Source organism: Eleutherodactylus coqui, unplaced genomic scaffold (genome assembly GCF_035609145.1).
Source record: "Eleutherodactylus coqui strain aEleCoq1 unplaced genomic scaffold, aEleCoq1.hap1 HAP1_SCAFFOLD_643, whole genome shotgun sequence".
Classification (NCBI taxonomy): domain Eukaryota; kingdom Metazoa; phylum Chordata; class Amphibia; order Anura; family Eleutherodactylidae; genus Eleutherodactylus; species Eleutherodactylus coqui.
Window position 1 is genome coordinate 1 of NW_027102046.1, and position 14,086 is coordinate 14,086.

The following is a 14,086-nucleotide window of genomic DNA, read 5'->3' on the forward strand; positions in this document are numbered from 1 at the left end:
CTCCGAAACGGAAAGAAACCTACTCACGGCCTTAAAAGTCAACGGGACCTGGGATTCCCAGCCGGTCACCCATACTGGTACTTGCCAGGCCTCAAGCTGGCTGGCGGCCGCGATCAGACGAGAGCAGGCACATTCAGCTTAGAATGCCCGTTGACAGCTCCTCCTCCTTTCCTATGGGCTTTCTGCAGTGCGAACGCACCTCCGAAACGGAAAGAAACCTACTCACGGCCTTAAAAGTCAACGGGACCTGGGATTCCCAGCCGGTCACCCATACTGGTACTTGCCAGGCCTCAAGCTGGCTGGCGGCCGCGATCTGACGAGAGCAGGCACATTCAGCTTAGAATGCCCGTTGACAGCTCCTCCTCCTTTCCTATGGGCTTTCTGCAGTGCGAACGCACCTCCGAAAAGGAAAGCAACCTACTCACGGCCTTAAAAGTCAACGGGACCTGGGATTCCCAGCCGGTCACCCATACTGGTACTTGCCAGGCCTCAAGCTGGCTGGCGGCCGCGATCTGACGAGAGCAGGCACATTCAGCTTAGACTGTCCATTGACAGCTCCTCCTCCTTTCCTATGGGCTTTCTGCAGTGCGAACGCACCTCCGAAAAGGAAAGAAACCTACTCACGGCCTTAAAAGTCAACGGGACCTGGGATTCCCAGCCGGTCACCCATACTGGTACTTGCCAGGCCTCAAGCTGGCTGGCGGCCGCGATCTGACGAGAGCAGGCGCATTCAGCTTAGAATGCCCGTTGACAGCTCCTCCTCCTTTCCTATGGGCTTTCTGCAGTGCGAACGCACCTCCGAAAAGGAAAGCAACCTACTCACGGCCTTAAAAGTCAACGGGACCTGGGATTCCCAGCCGGTCACCCATACTGGTACTTGCCAGGCCTCAAGCTAGCTGGCGGCCGCGATCTGACGAGAGCAGGCACATTCAGCTTAGAATGCCCGTTGACAGCTCCTCCTCCTTTCCTATGGGCTTTCTGCAGTGCGAACGCACCTCCGAAAAGGAAAGAAACCTACTCACGGCCTTAAAAGTCAACGGGACCTGGGATTCCCAGCCGGTCACCCATACTGGTACTTGCCAGGCCTCAAGCTGGCTGGCGGCCGCGATCTGACGAGAGCAGGCACATTCAGCTTAGAATGCCCGTTGACAGCTCCTCCTCCTTTCCTATGGGCTTTCTGCAGTGCGAACGCACCTCCGAAAAGGAAAGCAACCTACTCACGGCCTTAAAAGTCAACGGGACCTGGGATTCCCAGCCGGTCACCCATACTGGTACTTGCCAGGCCTCAAGCTGGCTGGCGGCCGCGATCTGACGAGAGCAGGCACATTCAGCTTAGAATGCCCGTTGACAGCTCCTCCTCCTTTCCTATGGGCTTTCTGCAGTGCGAACGCACCTCCGAAAAGGAAAGAAACCTACTCACGGCCTTAAAAGTCAACGGGACCTGGGATTCCCAGCCGGTCACCCATACTGGTACTTGACAGGCCTCAAGCTGGCTGGCGGCCGCGATCTGACGAGAGCAGGTACATTCAGCTTAGAATGCCCGTTGACAGCTCCTCCTCCTTTCCTATGGGCTTTCTGCAGTGCGAACGCACCTCCGAAAAGGAAAGAAACCTACTCACGGCCTTAAAAGTCAACGGGACCTGGGATTCCCAGCCGGTCACCCATACTGGTACTTGCCAGGCCTCAAGCTGGCTGGCGGCCGCGATCTGACGAGAGCAGGCACATTCAGCTTAGAATGCCCGTTGACAGCTCCTCCTCCTTTCCTATGGGCTTTCTGCAGTGCGAACGCACCTCCGAAAAGGAAAGCAACCTACTCACGGCCTTAAAAGTCAACGGGACCTGGGATTCCCAGCCGGTCACCCATACTGGTACTTGCCAGGCCTCAAGCTGGCTGGCGGCCGCGATCTGACGAGAGCAGGCACATTCAGCTTAGAATGCCCGTTGACAGCTCCTCCTCCTTTCCTATGGGCTTTCTGCAGTGCGAACGCACCTCCGAAACGGAAAGAAACCTACTCACGGCCTTAAAAGTCAACGGGACCTGGGATTCCCAGCCGGTCACCCATACTGGTACTTGCCAGGCCTCAAGCTGGCTGGCGGCCGCGATCTGACGAGAGCAGGCACATTCAGCTTAGAATGCCCATTGACAGCTCCTCCTCCTTTCCTATGGGCTTTCTGCAGTGCGAACGCACCTCCGAAAAGGAAAGCAACCTACTCACGGCCTTAAAAGTCAACGGGACCTGGGATTCCCAGCCGGTCACCCATACTGGTACTTGCCAGGCCTCAAGCTGGCTGGCGGCCGCGATCTGACGAGAGCAGGCACATTCAGCTTAGAATGCCCGTTGACAGCTCCTCCTCCTTTCCTATGGGCTTTCTGCAGTGCGAACGCACCTCCGAAAAGGAAAGAAACCTACTCACGGCCTTAAAAGTCAACAGGACCTGGGATTCCCAGCCGGTCACCCATACTGGTACTTGCCAGGCCTCAAGCTGGCTGGCGGCCGCGATCTGACGAGAGCAGGCACATTCAGCTTAGAATGCCCGTTGACAGCTCCTCCTCCTTTCCTATGGGCTTTCTGCAGTGCGAACGCACCTCCGAAAAGGAAAGCAACCTGCTCACGGCCTTAAAAGTCAACGGGACCTGGGATTCCCAGCCGGTCACCCATACTGGTACTTGCCAGGCCTCAAGCTGGCTGGCGGCCGCGATCTGACGAGAGCAGGCACATTCAGCTTAGAATGCCCGTTGACAGCTCCTCCTCCTTTCCTATGGGCTTTCTGCAGTGCGAACGCACCTCCGAAAAGGAAAGCAACCTACTCACGGCCTTAAAAGTCAACGGGACCTGGGATTCCAGGCCGGTCACCCATACTGGTACTTGCCAGGCCTCAAGCTGGCTGGCGGCCGCGATCTGACGAGTGCAGGCACATTCAGCTTAGAATGCCCGTTGACAGCTCCTCCTCCTTTCCTATGGGCTTTCTGCAGTGCGAACGCACCTCCGAAAAGGAAAGCAACCTACTCACGGCCTTAAAAGTCAACGGGACCTGGGATTCCCAGCCGGTCACCCATACTGGTACTTGCCAGGCCTCAAGCTGGCTGGCGGCCGCGATCTGACGAGAGCAGGCACATTCAGCTTAGAATGCCCGTTGACAGCTCCTCCTCCTTTCCTATGGGCTTTCTGCAGTGCGAACGCACCTCCGAAAAGGAAAGAAACCTACTCACGGCCTTAAAAGTCAACGGGACCTGGGATTCCCAGCCGGTCACCCATACTGGTACTTGCCAGGCCTCAAGCTGGCTGGCGGCCGCGATCTGACGAGAGCAGGCACATTCAGCTTAGAATGCCCGTTGACAGCTCCTCCTCCTTTCCTATGGGCTTTCTGCAGTGCGAACGCACCTCCGAAAAGGAAAGCAACCTACTCACGGCCTTAAAAGTCAACGGGACCTGGGATTCCCAGCCGGTCACCCATACTGGTACTTGCCAGGCCTCAAGCTGGCTGGCGGCCGCGATCTGACGAGAGCAGGCACATTCAGCTTAGAATGCCCGTTGACAGCTCCTCCTCCTTTCCTATGGGCTTTCTGCAGTGCGAACGCACCTCCGAAAAGGAAAGAAACCTACTCACGGCCTTAAAAGTCAACGGGACCTGGGATTCCCAGCCGGTCACCCATACTGGTACTTGCCAGGCCTCAAGCTGGCTGGCGGCCGCGATCTGACGAGAGCAGGCACATTCAGCTTAGAATGCCCGTTGACAGCTCCTCCTCCTTTCCTATGGGCTTTCTGCAGTGCGAACGCACCTCCGAAAAGGAAAGAAACCTACTCACGGCCTTAAAAGTCAACGAGACCTGGGATTCCCAGCCGGTCACCCATACTGGTACTTGCCAGGCCTCAAGCTGGCTGGCGGCCGCGATCTGACGAGAGCAGGCACATTCAGCTTAGAATGCCCGTTGACAGCTCCTCCTCCTTTCCTATGGGCTTTCTGCAGTGCGAACGCACCTCCGAAAAGGAAAGCAACCTACTCACGGCCTTAAAAGTCAACGGGACCTGGGATTCCCAGCCGGTCACCCATACTGGTACTTGCCAGGCCTCAAGCTGGCTGGCGGCCGCGATCTGACGAGAGCAGGCACATTCAGCTTAGAATGCCCGTTGACAGCTCCTCCTCCTTTCCTATGGGCTTTCTGCAGTGCGAACGCACCTCCGAAAAGGAAAGAAACCTACTCACGGCCTTAAAAGTCAACGGGACCTGGGATTCCCAGCCGGTCACCCATACTGGTACTTGCCAGGCCTCAAGCTGGCTGGCGGCCGCGATCTGACGAGAGCAGGCACATTCAGCTTAGAATGCCCGTTGACAGCTCCTCCTCCTTTCCTATGGGCTTTCTGCAGTGCGAACGCACCTCCGAAAAGGAAAGCAACCTGCTCACGGCCTTAAAAGTCAACGGGACCTGGGATTCCCAGCCGGTCACCCATACTGGTACTTGCCAGGCCTCAAGCTGGCTGGCGGCCGCGATCTGACGAGAGCAGGCACATTCAGCTTAGAATGCCCGTTGACAGCTCCTCCTCCTTTCCTATGGGCTTTCTGCAGTGCGAACGCACCTCCGAAAAGGAAAGAAACCTACTCACGGCCTTAAAAGTCAACGGGACCTGGGATTCCCAGCCGGTCACCCATACTGGTACTTGCCAGGCCTCAAGCTGGCTGGCGGCCGCGATCTGACGAGAGCAGGCACATTCAGCTTAGAATGCCCGTTGACAGCTCCTCCTCCTTTCCTATGGGCTTTCTGCAGTGCGAACGCACCTCCGAAAAGGAAAGCAACCTACTCACGGCCTTAAAAGTCAACGGGACCTGGGATTCCCAGCCGGTCACCCATACTGGTACTTGCCAGGCCTCAAGCTGGCTGGCGGCCGCGATCTGACGAGAGCAGGCACATTCAGCTTAGAATGCCCGTTGACAGCTCCTCCTCCTTTCCTATGGGCTTTCTGCAGTGCGAACGCACCTCCGAAAAGGAAAGAAACCTACTCACGGCCTTAAAAGTCAACGGGACCTGGGATTCCCAGCCGGTCACCCATACTGGTACTTGCCAGGCCTCAAGCTGGCTGGCGGCCGCGATCTGACGAGAGCAGGCACATTCAGCTTAGAATGCCCGTTGACAGCTCCTCCTCCTTTCCTATGGGCTTTCTGCAGTGCGAACGCACCTCCGAAAAGGAAAGCAACCTACTCACGGCCTTAAAAGTCAACGGGACCTGGGATTCCCAGCCGGTCACCCATACTGGTACTTGCCAGGCCTCAAGCTGGCTGGCGGCCGCGATCTGACGAGAGCAGGCACATTCAGCTTAGAATGCCCGTTGACAGCTCCTCCTCCTTTCCTATGGGCTTTCTGCAGTGCGAACGCACCTCCGAAAAGGAAAGAAACCTACTCACGGCCTTAAAAGTCAACGGGACCTGGGATTCCCAGCCGGTCACCCATACTGGTACTTGCCAGGCCTCAAGCTGGCTGGCGGCCGCGATCTGACGAGAGCAGGCACATTCAGCTTAGAATGCCCGTTGACAGCTCCTCCTCCTTTCCTATGGGCTTTCTGCAGTGCGAACGCACCTCCGAAACAGAAAGAAACCTACTCACGGCCTTAAAAGTCAACGGGACCTGGGATTCCCAGCCGGTCACCCATACTGGTACTTGCCAGGCCTCAAGCTGGCTGGCGGCCGCGATCTGACGAGAGCAGGTACATTCAGCTTAGAATGCCCGTTGACAGCTCCTCCTCCTTTCCTATGGGCTTTCTGCAGTGCGAACGCACCTCTGAAAAGGAAAGCAACCTACTCACGGCCTTAAAGGTCAACGGAACCTGGGATTCCCAGCCGGTCACCCATACTGGTACTTGCCAGGCCTCAAGCTGGCTGGCGGCCGCGATCTGACGAGAGCAGGCACATTCAGCTTAGAATGCCCGTTTACAGCTCCTCCTCCTTTCCTATGGGCTTTCTGCAGTGCGAACGCACCTCCGAAACGGAAAGAAACCTACTCACGGCCTTAAAAGTCAACGGGACCTGGGATTTCCAGCCGGTCACCCATACTGGTACTTGCCAGGCCTCAAGCTGGCTGGCGGCCGCGATCTGACGAGAGCAGGCACATTCAGCTTAGAATGCCTGTTGACAGCTCCTCCTCCTTTCCTATGGGCTTTCTGCAGTGCCAACGCACCTCCGAAAAGGAAAGAAACCTACTCACGGCCTTAAAAGTCAACGGGACCTGGGATTCCCAGCCGGTCACCCATACTGGTACTTGCCAGGCCTCAAGCTGGCTGGCGGCCGCGATCTGACGAGAACAGGCACATTCAGCTTAGAATGCCCGTTGACAGCTCCTCCTCCTTTCCTATGGGCTTTCTGCAGTGCGAACGCACCTCCGAAAAGGAAAGCAACCTACTCACGGCCTTAAAAGTCAACGGGACCTGGGATTCCCAGCCGGTCACCCATACTGGTACTTGCCAGGCCTCAAGCTGGCTGGCAGCCGCGATCTGACGAGAGCAGGCACATTCAGCTTAGAATGCCCGTTGACAGCTCCTCCTCCTTTCCTATGGGCTTTCTGCAGTGCGAACGCACCTCCGAAAAGGAAAGAAACCTACTCACGGCCTTAAAAGTCAACGGGACCTGGGATTCCCAGCCGGTCACCCATACTGGTACTTGCCAGGCCTCAAGCTGGCTGGCGGCCGCGATCTGACGAGAGCAGGCACATTCAGCTTAGAATGCCCGTTGACAGCTCCTCCTCCTTTCCTATGGGCTTTCTGCAGTGCGAACGCACTTCCGAAAAGGAAAGAAACCTACTCACGGCCTTAAAAGTCAACGGGACCTGGGATTCCCAGCCGGTCACCCATACTGGTACTTGCCAGGCCTCAAGCTGGCTGGCGGCCGCGATCTGACGAGAGCAGGCACATTCAGCTTAGAATGCCCGTTGACAGCTCCGCCTCCTTTCCTATGGGCTTTCTGCAGTGCGAACGCACCTCCGAAAAGGAAAGAAACCTACTCACGGCCTTAAAAGTCAACGGGACCTGGGATTCCCAGCCGGTCACCCATACTGGTACTTGCCAGGCCTCAAGCTGGCTGGCGGCCGCAATCTGACGAGAGCAGGCACATTCAGCTTAGAATGCCCGTTGACAGCTCCTCCTCCTTTCCTATGGGCTTTCTGCAGTGCGAACGCACCTCCGAAAAGAAAAGAAACCTACTCACGGCCTTAAAAGTCAACGGGACCTGGGATTCCCAGCCGGTCACCCATACTGGTACTTGCCAGGCCTCAAGCTGGCTGGCGGCCGCGATCTGACGAGAGCAGGCACATTCAGCTTAGAATTCCCGTTGACAGCTCCTCCTCCTTTCCTATGGGCTTTCTGCAGTGCGAACGCACCTCCGAAAAGGAAAGAAACCTACTCACGGCCTTAAAAGTCAACGGGACCTGGGATTCCCAGCCGGTCACCCATACTGGTACTTGCCAGGCCTCAAGCTGGCTGGCGGCCGCGATCTGACGAGAGCAGGCACATTCAGCTTAGAATGCCCGTTGACAGCTCCTCCTCCTTTCCTATGGGCTTTCTGCAGTGCGAACGCACCTCCGAAAAGGAAAGAAACCTACTCACGGCCTTAAAAGTCAACGGGACCTGGGATTCCCAGCCGGTCACCCATACTGGTATTTGCCAGGCCTCAAGCTGGCTGGCGGCAGCGATCTGACGAAAGCAGGCACATTCAGCTTAGAATGCCCGTTGACAGCTCCTCCTCCTTTCCTATGGGCTTTCTGCAGTGCGAACGCACCTCCGAAAAGGAAAGCAACCTATTCACGGCCTTAAAAGTCAACGGGACCTGGGATTCCCAGCCGGTCACCCATACTGGTACTTGCCAGGCCTCAAGCTGGCTGGCGGCCGCGATCTGACGAGAGCAGGCACATTCAGCTTAGAATGCCCGTTGACAGCTCCTCCTCCTTTCCTATGGGCTTTCTGCAGTGCGAACGCACCTCCGAAAAGGAAAGAAACCTACTCACGGCCTTAAAAGTCAACGGGACCTGGGATTCCCAGCCGGTCACCCATACTGGTACTTGCCAGGCCTCAAGCTGGCTGGCGGCCGCGATCTGACAAGAGCAGGCACATTCAGCTTAGAATGCCTGTTGACAGCTCCTCCTCCTTTCCTATGGGCTTTCTGCAGTGCGAACGCACCTCCGAAAAGGAAAGAAACCTACTCACGGCCTTAAAAGTCAACGGGACCTGGGATTCCCAGCCGGTCACCCATACTGGTACTTGCCAGGTCTCAAGCTGGCTGGCGGCCGCGATCTGACGAGAGCAGGCACATTCAGCTTAGAATGCCCGTTGACAGCTCCTCCTCCTTTCCTATGGGCTTTCTGCAGTGCGAACGCACCTCCGAAACGGAAAGAAACCTACTCACGGCCTTAAAAGTCAACGGGACCTGGGATTCCCAGCCGGTCACCAATACTGGTACTTGCCAGGCCTCAAGCTGGCTGGCGGCCGCGATCTGACGAGAGCAGGCACATTCAGCTTAGAATGCCCGTTGACAGCTCCTCCTCCTTTCCTATGGGCTTTCTGCAGTGCGAACGCACCTCCGAAAAGGAAAGAAACCTACTCACGGCCTTAAAAGTCAACGGGACCTGGGATTCCCAGCCGGTCACCCATACTGGTACTTGCCAGGCCTCAAGCTGGCTGGCGGCCACGATCTGACGAGAGCAGGCACATTCAGCTTAGAATGCCCGTTGACAGCTCCTCCTCCTTTCCTATGGGCTTTCTGCAGTGCGAACGCACCTCCGAAAAGGAAAGCAACCTACTCACGGCCTTAAAAGTCAACGGGACCTGGGATTCCCAGCCGGTCACCCATACTGGTACTTGCCAGGCCTCAAGCTGGCTGGCGGCCGCGATCTGACGAGAGCAGGCACATTCAGCTTAGAATGCCCGTTGACAGCTCCTCCTCCTTTCCTATGGGCTTTCTGCAGTGCGAACGCACCTCCGAAAAGGAAAGAAACCTACTCACGGCCTTAAAAGTCAACGGGACCTGGGATTCCCAGCCGGTCACCCATACTGGTACTTGCCAGGCCTCAAGCTGGCTGGCGGCCGCGATCTGACGAGAGCAGGCACATTCAGCTTAGAATGCCCGTTGACAGCTCCTCCTCCTTTCCTATGGGCTTTCTGCAGTGCGAACGCACCTCCGAAAAGGAAAGCAACCTGCTCACGGCCTTAAAAGTCAACGGGACCTGGGATTCCCAGCCGGTCACCCATACTGGTACTTGCCAGGCCTCAAGCTGGCTGGCGGCCGCGATCTGACGAGAGCAGGCACATTCAGCTTAGAATGCCCGTTGACAGCTCCTCCTCCTTTCCTATGGGCTTTCTGCAGTGCGAACGCACCTCCGAAAAGGAAAGAAACCTACTCACGGCCTTAAAAGTCAACGGGACCTGGGATTCCCAGCCGGTCACCCATACTGGTACTTGCCAGGCCTCAAGCTGGCTGGCGGCCGCGATCTGACGAGAGCAGGCACATTCAGCTTAGAATGCCCGTTGACAGCTCCTCCTCCTTTCCTATGGGCTTTCTGCAGTGCGAACGCACCTCCGAAAAGGAAAGCAACCTACTCACGGCCTTAAAAGTCAACGGGACCTGGGATTCCCAGCCGGTCACCCATACTGGTACTTGCCAGGCCTCAAGCTGGCTGGCGGCCGCGATCTGACGAGAGCAGGCACATTCAGCTTAGAATGCCCGTTGACAGCTCCTCCTCCTTTCCTATGGGCTTTCTGCAGTGCGAACGCACCTCCGAAAAGGAAAGAAACCTACTCACGGCCTTAAAAGTCAACGGGACCTGGGATTCCCAGCCGGTCACCCATACTGGTACTTGCCAGGCCTCAAGCTGGCTGGCGGCCGCGATCTGACGAGAGCATGCACATTCAGCTTAGAATGCCCGTTGACAGCTCCTCCTCCTTTCCTATGGGCTTTCTGCAGTGCGAACGCACCTCCGAAAAGGAAAGCAACCTACTCACGGCCTTAAAAGTCAACGGGACCTGGGATTCCCAGCCGGTCACCCATACTGGTACTTGCCAGGCCTCAAGCTGGCTGGCGGCCGCGATCTGACGAGAGCAGGCACATTCAGCTTAGAATGCCCGTTGACAGCTCCTCCTCCTTTCCTATGGGCTTTCTGCAGTGCGAACGCACCTCCGAAAAGGAAAGAAACCTACTCACGGCCTTAAAAGTCAACGGGACCTGGGATTCCCAGCCGGTCACCCATACTGGTACTTGCCAGGCCTCAAGCTGGCTGGCGGCCGCGATCTGACGAGAGCAGGCACATTCAGCTTAGAATGCCCGTTGACAGCGCCTCCTCCTTTCCTATGGGCTTTCTGCAGTGCGAACGCACCTCCGAAAAGGAAAGCAACCTACTCACGGCCTTAAAAGTCAACGGGACCTGGGATTCCCAGCCGGTCACCCATACTGGTACTTGCCAGGCCTCAAGCTGGCTGGCGGCCGCGATCTGACGAGAGCAGGCACATTCAGCTTAGAATGCCCGTTGACAGCTTCTCCTCCTTTCCTATGGGCTTTCTGCAGTGCGAACGCACCTCCGAAAAGGAAAGAAACCTACTCACGGCCTTAAAAGTCAACGGGACCTGGGATTCCCAGCCGGTCACCCATACTGGTACTTGCCAGGCCTCAAGCTGGCTGGCGGCCGCGATCTGACGAGAGCAGGCACATTCAGCTTAGAATGCCCGTTGACAGCTCCTCCTCCTTTCCTATGGGCTTTCTGCAGTGCGAACGCACCTCCGAAACAGAAAGAAACCTACTCACGGCCTTAAAAGTCAACGGGACCTGGGATTCCCAGCCGGTCACCCATACTGGTACTTGCCAGGCCTCAAGCTGGCTGGCGGCCGCGATCTGACGAGAGCAGGTACATTCAGCTTAGAATGCCCGTTGACAGCTCCTCCTCCTTTCCTATGGGCTTTCTGCAGTGCGAACGCACCTCTGAAAAGGAAAGCAACCTACTCACGGCCTTAAAGGTCAACGGGACCTGGGATTCCCAGCCGGTCACCCATACTGGTACTTGCCAGGCCTCAAGCTGGCTGGCGGCCGCGATCTGACGAGAGCAGGCACATTCAGCTTAGAATGCCCGTTGACAGCTCCTCCTCCTTTCCTATGGGCTTTCTGCAGTGCGAACGCACCTCCGAAACGGAAAGAAACCTACTCACGGCCTTAAAAGTCAACGGGACCTGGGATTCCCAGCCGGTCACCCATACTGGTACTTGCCAGGCCTCAAGCTGGCTGGCGGCCGCGATCTGACGAGAGCAGGCACATTCAGCTTAGAATGCCCGTTGACAGCTCCTCCTCCTTTCCTATGGGCTTTCTGCAGTGCGAACGCACCTCCGAAAAGGAAAGCAACCTACTCACGGCCTTAAAAGTCAACGGGACCTGGGATTCCCAGCCGGTCACCCATACTGGTACTTGCCAGGCCTCAAGCTGGCTGGCGGCCGCGATCTGACGAGAGCAGGCACATTCAGCTTAGAATGTCCATTGACAGCTCCTCCTCCTTTCCTATGGGCTTTCTGCAGTGCGAACGCACCTCCGAAAAGGAAAGAAACCTACTCACGGCCTTAAAAGTCAACGGGACCTGGGATTCCCAGCCGGTCACCCATACTGGTACTTGCCAGGCCTCAAGCTGGCTGGCGGCCGCGATCTGACGAGAGCAGGCGCATTCAGCTTAGAATTCCCGTTGACAGCTCCTCCTCCTTTCCTATGGGCTTTCTGCAGTGCGAACGCACCTCCGAAAAGGAAAGAAACCTACTCACGGCCTTAAAAGTCAACGGGACCTGGGATTCCCAGCCGGTCACCCATACTGGTACTTGCCAGGCCTCAAGCTGGCTGGCGGCCGCAATCTGACGAGAGCAGGCACATTCAGCTTAGAATGCCCGTTGACAGCTCCTCCTCCTTTCCTATGGGCTTTCTGCAGTGCGAACGCACCTCCGAAAAGGAAAGCAACCTACTCACGGCCTTAAAAGTCAACGGGACCTGGGATTCCCAGCCGGTCACCCATACTGGTACTTGCCAGGCCTCAAGCTAGCTGGCGGCCGCGATCTGACGAGAGCAGGCACATTCAGCTTAGAATGCCCGTTGACAGCTCCTCCTCCTTTCCTATGGGCTTTCTGCAGTGCGAACGCACCTCCGAAAAGGAAAGAAACCTACTCACGGCCTTAAAAGTCAACGGGACCTGGGATTCCCAGCCGGTCACCCATACTGGTACTTGCCAGGCCTCAAGCTGGCTGCCGGCCGCGATCTGACGAGAGCAGGCACATTCAGCTTAGAATGCCCGTTGACAGCTCCTCCTCCTTTCCTATGGGCTTTCTGCAGTGCGAACGCACCTCCGAAAAGGAAAGCAACCTACTCACGGCCTTAAAAGTCAACGGGACCTGGGATTCCCAGCCGGTCACCCATACTGGTACTTGCCAGGCCTCAAGCTGGCTGGCGGCCGCGATCTGACGAGAGCAGGCACATTCAGCTTAGAATGCCCGTTGACAGCTCCTCCTCCTTTCCTATGGGCTTTCTGCAGTGCGAACGCACCTCCGAAAAGGAAAGAAACCTACTCACGGCCTTAAAAGTCAACGGGACCTGGGATTCCCAGCCGGTCACCCATACTGGTACTTGACAGGCCTCAAGCTGGCTGGCGGCCGCGATCTGACGAGAGCAGGTACATTCAGCTTAGAATGCCCGTTGACAGCTCCTCCTCCTTTCCTATGGGCTTTCTGCAGTGCGAACGCACCTCCGAAAAGGAAAGAAACCTACTCACGGCCTTAAAAGTCAACGGGACCTGGGATTCCCAGCCGGTCACCCATACTGGTACTTGCCAGGCCTCAAGCTGGCTGGCGGCCGCGATCTGACGAGAGCAGGCACATTCAGCTTAGAATGCCCGTTGACAGCTCCTCCTCCTTTCCTATGGGCTTTCTGCAGTGCGAACGCACCTCCGAAAAGGAAAGCAACCTACTCACGGCCTTAAAAGTCAACGGGACCTGGGATTCCCAGCCGGTCACCCATACTGGTACTTGCCAGGCCTCAAGCTGGCTGGCGGCCGCGATCTGACGAGAGGAGGCACATTCAGCTTAGAATGCCCGTTGACAGCTCCTCCTCCTTTCCTATGGGCTTTCTGCAGTGCGAACGCACCTCCGAAACGGAAAGAAACCTACTCACGGCCTTAAAAGTCAACGGGACCTGGGATTCCCAGCCGGTCACCCATACTGGTACTTGCCAGGCCTCAAGCTGGCTGGCGGCCGCGATCTGACGAGAGCAGGCACATTCAGCTTAGAATGCCCATTGACAGCTCCTCCTCCTTTCCTATGGGCTTTCTGCAGTGCGAACGCACCTCCGAAAAGGAAAGCAACCTACTCACGGCCTTAAAAGTCAACGGGACCTGGGATTCCCAGCCGGTCACCCATACTGGTACTTGCCAGGCCTCAAGCTGGCTGGCGGCCGCGATCTGACGAGAGCAGGCACATTCAGCTTAGAATGCCCGTTGACAGCTCCTCCTCCTTTCCTATGGGCTTTCTGCAGTGCGAACGCACCTCCGAAAAGGAAAGAAACCTACTCACGGCCTTAAAAGTCAACAGGACCTGGGATTCCCAGCCGGTCACCCATACTGGTACTTGCCAGGCCTCAAGCTGGCTGGCGGCCGCGATCTGACGAGAGCAGGCACATTCAGCTTAGAATGCCCGTTGACAGCTCCTCCTCCTTTCCTATGGGCTTTCTGCAGTGCGAACGCACCTCCGAAAAGGAAAGCAACCTGCTCACGGCCTTAAAAGTCAACGGGACCTGGGATTCCCAGCCGGTCACCCAAACTGGTACTTGCCAGGCCTCAAGCTGGCTGGCGGCCGCGATCTGACGAGAGCAGGCACATTCAGCTTAGAATGCCCGTTGACAGCTCCTCCTCCTTTCCTATGGGCTTTCTGCAGTGCGAACGCACCTCCGAAAAGGAAAGAAACCTACTCACGGCCTTAAAAGTCAACGGGACCTGGGATTCCCAGCCGGTCACCCATACTGGTACTTGCCAGGCCTCAAGCTGACTGGCGGCCGCGATCTGACGAGAGCAGGCACATTCAGCTTAGAATGCCCGTTGACA

The 14,086-nt window shown here is 56.8% G+C and overlaps 65 pseudogenes; all 65 read right to left on the reverse strand.

The window, feature by feature from the left end:
* Window positions 1–36: 36 nt before the first annotated feature.
* LOC136595290 (5S ribosomal RNA) lies at window positions 37–155 on the reverse strand (annotated as a pseudogene).
* Window positions 156–235: 80 nt separating this feature from the next.
* LOC136595412 (5S ribosomal RNA) lies at window positions 236–354 on the reverse strand (annotated as a pseudogene).
* A 279-nt stretch (window positions 355–633) lies between these two features.
* Window positions 634–752, reverse strand: LOC136595187 (5S ribosomal RNA; annotated as a pseudogene).
* Window positions 753–832: 80 nt separating this feature from the next.
* LOC136595338 (5S ribosomal RNA) lies at window positions 833–951 on the reverse strand (annotated as a pseudogene).
* Window positions 952–1,031: 80 nt separating this feature from the next.
* Window positions 1,032–1,150, reverse strand: LOC136595413 (5S ribosomal RNA; annotated as a pseudogene).
* Window positions 1,151–1,230: 80 nt separating this feature from the next.
* On the reverse strand, window positions 1,231–1,349 carry LOC136595414 (5S ribosomal RNA; annotated as a pseudogene).
* Window positions 1,350–1,429: 80 nt separating this feature from the next.
* On the reverse strand, window positions 1,430–1,548 carry LOC136595305 (5S ribosomal RNA; annotated as a pseudogene).
* Window positions 1,549–1,628: 80 nt separating this feature from the next.
* On the reverse strand, window positions 1,629–1,747 carry LOC136595415 (5S ribosomal RNA; annotated as a pseudogene).
* Window positions 1,748–1,827: 80 nt separating this feature from the next.
* LOC136595417 (5S ribosomal RNA) lies at window positions 1,828–1,946 on the reverse strand (annotated as a pseudogene).
* Window positions 1,947–2,026: 80 nt separating this feature from the next.
* LOC136595311 (5S ribosomal RNA) lies at window positions 2,027–2,145 on the reverse strand (annotated as a pseudogene).
* Window positions 2,146–2,225: 80 nt separating this feature from the next.
* LOC136595418 (5S ribosomal RNA) lies at window positions 2,226–2,344 on the reverse strand (annotated as a pseudogene).
* Window positions 2,345–2,424: 80 nt separating this feature from the next.
* Window positions 2,425–2,543, reverse strand: LOC136595304 (5S ribosomal RNA; annotated as a pseudogene).
* Window positions 2,544–2,623: 80 nt separating this feature from the next.
* On the reverse strand, window positions 2,624–2,742 carry LOC136595419 (5S ribosomal RNA; annotated as a pseudogene).
* A 279-nt stretch (window positions 2,743–3,021) lies between these two features.
* Window positions 3,022–3,140, reverse strand: LOC136595420 (5S ribosomal RNA; annotated as a pseudogene).
* Window positions 3,141–3,220: 80 nt separating this feature from the next.
* On the reverse strand, window positions 3,221–3,339 carry LOC136595421 (5S ribosomal RNA; annotated as a pseudogene).
* Window positions 3,340–3,419: 80 nt separating this feature from the next.
* Window positions 3,420–3,538, reverse strand: LOC136595423 (5S ribosomal RNA; annotated as a pseudogene).
* Window positions 3,539–3,618: 80 nt separating this feature from the next.
* LOC136595424 (5S ribosomal RNA) lies at window positions 3,619–3,737 on the reverse strand (annotated as a pseudogene).
* Window positions 3,738–3,817: 80 nt separating this feature from the next.
* Window positions 3,818–3,936, reverse strand: LOC136595321 (5S ribosomal RNA; annotated as a pseudogene).
* Window positions 3,937–4,016: 80 nt separating this feature from the next.
* Window positions 4,017–4,135, reverse strand: LOC136595425 (5S ribosomal RNA; annotated as a pseudogene).
* Window positions 4,136–4,215: 80 nt separating this feature from the next.
* LOC136595426 (5S ribosomal RNA) lies at window positions 4,216–4,334 on the reverse strand (annotated as a pseudogene).
* An 80-nt stretch (window positions 4,335–4,414) lies between these two features.
* Window positions 4,415–4,533, reverse strand: LOC136595428 (5S ribosomal RNA; annotated as a pseudogene).
* An 80-nt stretch (window positions 4,534–4,613) lies between these two features.
* LOC136595188 (5S ribosomal RNA) lies at window positions 4,614–4,732 on the reverse strand (annotated as a pseudogene).
* An 80-nt stretch (window positions 4,733–4,812) lies between these two features.
* On the reverse strand, window positions 4,813–4,931 carry LOC136595189 (5S ribosomal RNA; annotated as a pseudogene).
* Window positions 4,932–5,011: 80 nt separating this feature from the next.
* Window positions 5,012–5,130, reverse strand: LOC136595190 (5S ribosomal RNA; annotated as a pseudogene).
* An 80-nt stretch (window positions 5,131–5,210) lies between these two features.
* LOC136595191 (5S ribosomal RNA) lies at window positions 5,211–5,329 on the reverse strand (annotated as a pseudogene).
* Window positions 5,330–5,409: 80 nt separating this feature from the next.
* LOC136595192 (5S ribosomal RNA) lies at window positions 5,410–5,528 on the reverse strand (annotated as a pseudogene).
* Window positions 5,529–5,608: 80 nt separating this feature from the next.
* LOC136595398 (5S ribosomal RNA) lies at window positions 5,609–5,727 on the reverse strand (annotated as a pseudogene).
* Window positions 5,728–5,807: 80 nt separating this feature from the next.
* On the reverse strand, window positions 5,808–5,926 carry LOC136595362 (5S ribosomal RNA; annotated as a pseudogene).
* Window positions 5,927–6,205: 279 nt separating this feature from the next.
* Window positions 6,206–6,324, reverse strand: LOC136595318 (5S ribosomal RNA; annotated as a pseudogene).
* An 80-nt stretch (window positions 6,325–6,404) lies between these two features.
* Window positions 6,405–6,523, reverse strand: LOC136595292 (5S ribosomal RNA; annotated as a pseudogene).
* Window positions 6,524–6,603: 80 nt separating this feature from the next.
* Window positions 6,604–6,722, reverse strand: LOC136595194 (5S ribosomal RNA; annotated as a pseudogene).
* Window positions 6,723–6,802: 80 nt separating this feature from the next.
* LOC136595196 (5S ribosomal RNA) lies at window positions 6,803–6,921 on the reverse strand (annotated as a pseudogene).
* An 80-nt stretch (window positions 6,922–7,001) lies between these two features.
* Window positions 7,002–7,120, reverse strand: LOC136595343 (5S ribosomal RNA; annotated as a pseudogene).
* An 80-nt stretch (window positions 7,121–7,200) lies between these two features.
* Window positions 7,201–7,319, reverse strand: LOC136595322 (5S ribosomal RNA; annotated as a pseudogene).
* Window positions 7,320–7,399: 80 nt separating this feature from the next.
* LOC136595197 (5S ribosomal RNA) lies at window positions 7,400–7,518 on the reverse strand (annotated as a pseudogene).
* A 279-nt stretch (window positions 7,519–7,797) lies between these two features.
* LOC136595198 (5S ribosomal RNA) lies at window positions 7,798–7,916 on the reverse strand (annotated as a pseudogene).
* A 279-nt stretch (window positions 7,917–8,195) lies between these two features.
* LOC136595336 (5S ribosomal RNA) lies at window positions 8,196–8,314 on the reverse strand (annotated as a pseudogene).
* Window positions 8,315–8,394: 80 nt separating this feature from the next.
* LOC136595393 (5S ribosomal RNA) lies at window positions 8,395–8,513 on the reverse strand (annotated as a pseudogene).
* Window positions 8,514–8,593: 80 nt separating this feature from the next.
* On the reverse strand, window positions 8,594–8,712 carry LOC136595342 (5S ribosomal RNA; annotated as a pseudogene).
* Window positions 8,713–8,792: 80 nt separating this feature from the next.
* On the reverse strand, window positions 8,793–8,911 carry LOC136595199 (5S ribosomal RNA; annotated as a pseudogene).
* An 80-nt stretch (window positions 8,912–8,991) lies between these two features.
* Window positions 8,992–9,110, reverse strand: LOC136595200 (5S ribosomal RNA; annotated as a pseudogene).
* An 80-nt stretch (window positions 9,111–9,190) lies between these two features.
* LOC136595201 (5S ribosomal RNA) lies at window positions 9,191–9,309 on the reverse strand (annotated as a pseudogene).
* An 80-nt stretch (window positions 9,310–9,389) lies between these two features.
* Window positions 9,390–9,508, reverse strand: LOC136595202 (5S ribosomal RNA; annotated as a pseudogene).
* Window positions 9,509–9,588: 80 nt separating this feature from the next.
* On the reverse strand, window positions 9,589–9,707 carry LOC136595203 (5S ribosomal RNA; annotated as a pseudogene).
* An 80-nt stretch (window positions 9,708–9,787) lies between these two features.
* Window positions 9,788–9,906, reverse strand: LOC136595363 (5S ribosomal RNA; annotated as a pseudogene).
* Window positions 9,907–9,986: 80 nt separating this feature from the next.
* On the reverse strand, window positions 9,987–10,105 carry LOC136595204 (5S ribosomal RNA; annotated as a pseudogene).
* Window positions 10,106–10,185: 80 nt separating this feature from the next.
* LOC136595316 (5S ribosomal RNA) lies at window positions 10,186–10,304 on the reverse strand (annotated as a pseudogene).
* Window positions 10,305–10,384: 80 nt separating this feature from the next.
* Window positions 10,385–10,503, reverse strand: LOC136595329 (5S ribosomal RNA; annotated as a pseudogene).
* An 80-nt stretch (window positions 10,504–10,583) lies between these two features.
* On the reverse strand, window positions 10,584–10,702 carry LOC136595341 (5S ribosomal RNA; annotated as a pseudogene).
* Window positions 10,703–10,782: 80 nt separating this feature from the next.
* Window positions 10,783–10,901, reverse strand: LOC136595310 (5S ribosomal RNA; annotated as a pseudogene).
* Window positions 10,902–10,981: 80 nt separating this feature from the next.
* Window positions 10,982–11,100, reverse strand: LOC136595242 (5S ribosomal RNA; annotated as a pseudogene).
* An 80-nt stretch (window positions 11,101–11,180) lies between these two features.
* LOC136595207 (5S ribosomal RNA) lies at window positions 11,181–11,299 on the reverse strand (annotated as a pseudogene).
* Window positions 11,300–11,379: 80 nt separating this feature from the next.
* LOC136595369 (5S ribosomal RNA) lies at window positions 11,380–11,498 on the reverse strand (annotated as a pseudogene).
* An 80-nt stretch (window positions 11,499–11,578) lies between these two features.
* Window positions 11,579–11,697, reverse strand: LOC136595289 (5S ribosomal RNA; annotated as a pseudogene).
* An 80-nt stretch (window positions 11,698–11,777) lies between these two features.
* Window positions 11,778–11,896, reverse strand: LOC136595344 (5S ribosomal RNA; annotated as a pseudogene).
* An 80-nt stretch (window positions 11,897–11,976) lies between these two features.
* Window positions 11,977–12,095, reverse strand: LOC136595340 (5S ribosomal RNA; annotated as a pseudogene).
* An 80-nt stretch (window positions 12,096–12,175) lies between these two features.
* LOC136595337 (5S ribosomal RNA) lies at window positions 12,176–12,294 on the reverse strand (annotated as a pseudogene).
* An 80-nt stretch (window positions 12,295–12,374) lies between these two features.
* On the reverse strand, window positions 12,375–12,493 carry LOC136595208 (5S ribosomal RNA; annotated as a pseudogene).
* An 80-nt stretch (window positions 12,494–12,573) lies between these two features.
* On the reverse strand, window positions 12,574–12,692 carry LOC136595307 (5S ribosomal RNA; annotated as a pseudogene).
* An 80-nt stretch (window positions 12,693–12,772) lies between these two features.
* On the reverse strand, window positions 12,773–12,891 carry LOC136595209 (5S ribosomal RNA; annotated as a pseudogene).
* A 279-nt stretch (window positions 12,892–13,170) lies between these two features.
* Window positions 13,171–13,289, reverse strand: LOC136595312 (5S ribosomal RNA; annotated as a pseudogene).
* An 80-nt stretch (window positions 13,290–13,369) lies between these two features.
* On the reverse strand, window positions 13,370–13,488 carry LOC136595210 (5S ribosomal RNA; annotated as a pseudogene).
* An 80-nt stretch (window positions 13,489–13,568) lies between these two features.
* On the reverse strand, window positions 13,569–13,687 carry LOC136595302 (5S ribosomal RNA; annotated as a pseudogene).
* An 80-nt stretch (window positions 13,688–13,767) lies between these two features.
* Window positions 13,768–13,886, reverse strand: LOC136595313 (5S ribosomal RNA; annotated as a pseudogene).
* An 80-nt stretch (window positions 13,887–13,966) lies between these two features.
* Window positions 13,967–14,085, reverse strand: LOC136595303 (5S ribosomal RNA; annotated as a pseudogene).
* Window position 14,086: the final 1 nt, after the last annotated feature.